Here is a 3,836-nt window from a genome sequence, read left to right on the forward strand (position 1 = left end):
CTTCAACTTGATGAATGTGATGATCCGTGACACTCATCATCATTCTCACCTATGAACGTGTGACTGACAACCACCTCCGTTCTACCTTAGATTGGGTGAATATCTCTTGGATTCCTGATACACGATGCATGGTTGATCGCCTGACAACTGAGCGCTCGCCTGAAAACTGAGCCAGCCATTCCGTGAGATCAGAGTCTTCGTGGTATAGGCTAGAACTGATGGCGGCATTCAAGAGAATCCGGAAGGTCTAACCTTGTCTGTGGTATTCTAAGTAGGATTCAATGATTGAATGACTGTGACGTGCTTCAAACTCCTGAAGGTGGGGCGTTAGTGACAGACGCAAAAGAAGCACTGGATTCTATTCCGGCCTGATTGAGAACCGACAGATGGATAGCCGTGCCGTGACAGGGTGCGTTGAACATTTCCACTGAGAGGATGGGAGGTAGCCACTGACAACGGTGAAACCCTTGCATAAGCTTGCCATGGAAAGGAGTACGAAGGATTGGATGAAGACAGTAAGAAAGCAGAGAGACGGAAGGGACACAGCATCTTCATGCGCTTATCTGAAATTCCCACCAATGAATTACATAAGTATCTCTATCTTTATCTTTATGTTTTATTCGTATATCACCCATATCCATTTGAGTTTGCCTGACTAAGATTTACAAGGTGACCATAGCTTGCTTCATACCAACAATCTCTGTGGGATCGACCTTTACTCGCGTAAGGTTTATTACTTGGACGACCCAGTACACTTGCTGGTTAGTTGTGCGAAGTTGTGTTTATGCCATGGTATTGAACACCAAGTCTTTGGATTCATTACCGGGGATTATTTGAGTTGTGAAAAGTATTGATCACAATTTCGCATACCAAGTTTTTGGCGCCGTTGCCGGGGATTGTTGAGTTTGGACAACTGACGGTTCATCTTGTTGCTTAGATTAGGTATTTTTTTTTCAGAGTTCTTAAGAATGAATTCTAGTGTTTCATGATGATTTGTTAAAGTCTGGCTGGCTGTGAAGCCATGTCTAATTCTATTGGACCGAGGTTTCAACTTATCATCACAAGAGCTTGTTGATTTCTATCAATCTTGCTGTTGGAGTAGTGATCTGCTAAGGCTTGGCTGGCCATTGGCCATGTCTAGTGTTTTGGACCGAAGCTTTCTTTGAAAGCTTGGCTGGCTGTGAAGCCATGTCTAATTCCTGGACCGGAGTCTTAGACTAACACTGCATGATTCCTGGAATTCTCATTAAGAATTTTGATACCTTTATTTTCTTTTTCCACTTAATTTTCGAAAAAAAGCACAAAAAAATTTTACAAAATCATAAAAAAAACCAAAAATATTTTTCCTATTGAGACTCTATTCTCATTTTAAGTTTGGTGTCAATTGCATGCATTCATTCATGTGTCCTAAGTGATTTTCAAGTTATTCTTGATGATTTACTTGCTCTGATCTTTGAATTCTCTTGACTTGAGTGTTTTATGTGCCTCATATGCATTCTCATTTTGTTAGTGTCAGTAGTATACAAACTGCTAAGTTTGGTGTCTTGCATGCATTGCTGTTTGATTTTAGTGCATTTTGATTATTCCTTATTATTAAAAAAATCCAAAAATATTTTTAATTTGTGTCTTTTCAAGTCAATAATACAGAGGATTGAAAATTCAGAACATACAGCAGAGGAACTACACAGAAAAAGCTGGGCATTCAAAACGCCCAGTGAAAAAGGACAGACTGGCGTTTAAACGCCAGCCAAGGTGCCTGGTTGGGCGTTTAACGCCCAAAAGGGTAGAGTTTTGGGCGTTAAACGCCAGAATGTGCACCATTCTGGGCGTTTAACGCCAGGATGGCACAAGAGGGAAGATTTTGTTTTCAAATCAATTTTTTTTAAGTTTTCAAAGTTTTTCAAGATCAAATCTTTTTCAAATCATATCTTTTCAATCAAATCTTTTTCAAAATCAATTTCTTTCTATTTTCAAAGATACTTGCTATCAATTAATGATTTGATTCAACAATTCAAGTATGTTGCCTTTTCTGTTGAGAAAGGTTTAATGTTTGAATCATATCTTTTCTTGATAGCCAAGTCATCAATTTTTAAAATCAAATCTTTTTTTTTTAAATGTTTTTCAAATCATATCTTCTCAATCACATCTTTTTAAAACTAATTATATCTTCTTAACAACATCTTTTTCAAAATAGTTTTCAATCAAATCTTTTTGATTTCTAATTTCAAAATCTTTTTCAAAAATCACTTGATTTCTTTCCCACTCTTATTTTCGAAAATCAAGTAGTGTTTTTCAAAATGTTTTCAAAATCTTCTACTCAATTTTCGAAAATTACTTCCCTTCTTCTCACATCCTTCTATTTATGGACTAACACTATTCCTTAATGCACAATTCGAACTCCATCTCTCTTGATAAGTTCGAATTTTCTACCTCTGCCTTCTATTTTTCTTTTCCTCTGACACCTCAAGGAATCTCTATACTGTGACATAGAGGATTCCACATTTTCTTGTTCTCTTCTCTTTCTTATGAGCAGGAGCAAGGACAAAAGCATTCTTGTTGAGGCTGATCCTGAACCTGAAAGGACCTTGAAGCAAAAACTAAAAAAAGCTAAGGCACAACTCTCTATAGAGGACCTAACAGAAATCTTCAAAGAAGAAGACCCCATGGCAGCCGAAAACAACAACAATGCCAACAATGCAAGGAAGGTGCTGGGTGACTTTACTGCACCTACTCCCGACTTCTATGGGAGAAGCATCTCTATCCCTGCCATTGGAGCAAACAACTTTGAGCTTAAGCCTCAGCTAGTTTCTCTAACGCAACAGAATTGTAAGTTCCATGGACTTCCATTGGAAGATCCTCATCAGTTCTTAGCTGAATTCTTGCAAATCTGTGACACTGTCAAGACTAATGGGGTTGACCCTGAAGTCTACAGACTTATGCTATTCCCTTTTGCTGTAAGAGACAGAGCTAGAATATGGTTGGACTCACAACCTAAAGAAAGCTTGAACTCTTGGGAAAAGCTAGTCAATGCCTTCTTGGCAAAGTTTTTTCCACCTCAAAAATTGAGTAAGCTTAGAGTGGAAGTCCAAACCTTCAGACAGAAGGAAGGAGAATCCCTCTATGAAGCTTGGGAAAGATACAAACAATTAATCAGAAAGTGTCCCTCTGATATGCTTTCTGAATGGAGCATCATAGGTATTTTCTATGATGGTCTGTCTGAACTGTCCAAGATGTCTTTGGATAGCTCTGCAGGAGGATCTCTTCATCTGAAGAAGACGCCTACAGAAGCTCAAGAACTAATTAAAATGGTTGCAAATAACCAATTCATGTACACTTCTGAAAGAAATCCTGTGAACAATGGGACAAGTCAGAAGAAAGGAGTTCTTGAGATTGATACTCTGAATGCCATATTGGCTCAGAACAAGATATTGACTCAGCAAGTCAATTTGATTTCTCAAAGTCTGTCTGGAATGCAAAATGCACCAAGCAGTACTAAGGACGCTTCATCTGAAGAAGAAGCTTATGATCCTGAGAACCCTTCAATGGAAGAGGTGAATTACATGGGAGAACCCTATGGAAACACCTATAATCCTTCATGGAGAAATCATCCAAATCTCTCATGGAAGGATCAACAGAGACCTCAACAAGGTTTCAATAACAATAATGGTGGAAGAAACAGGTTTAGCAATAGCAAGCCTTTTCCATCATCTTCTCAGCAACAGACAGAGAGTTACTAAGCAGAACACCTCTGACTTAGCAACCATGGTCTCTGATCTAATCAAAACCACTCAAAGTTTCATGACTGAAACAAGGTCCTCCATTAGAAACTTGGAGGG

General features: G+C 38.6%; 1 non-coding gene across 1 annotated transcript; it reads right to left on the reverse strand.

Annotated features, from left to right (window-relative positions):
- Window positions 1-3,068: 3,068 nt before the first annotated feature.
- Window positions 3,069-3,176, reverse strand: LOC112704770 (small nucleolar RNA R71). The gene has a single exon (XR_003155377.1). It is a non-coding gene; the product is annotated as a small nucleolar RNA R71 (small nucleolar RNA).
- Between the last annotated feature and the right edge of the window lie 660 nt (window positions 3,177-3,836).

This window comes from Arachis hypogaea, chromosome 7 (genome assembly GCF_003086295.3).
Source record: "Arachis hypogaea cultivar Tifrunner chromosome 7, arahy.Tifrunner.gnm2.J5K5, whole genome shotgun sequence".
Taxonomy (NCBI): domain Eukaryota; kingdom Viridiplantae; phylum Streptophyta; class Magnoliopsida; order Fabales; family Fabaceae; genus Arachis; species Arachis hypogaea.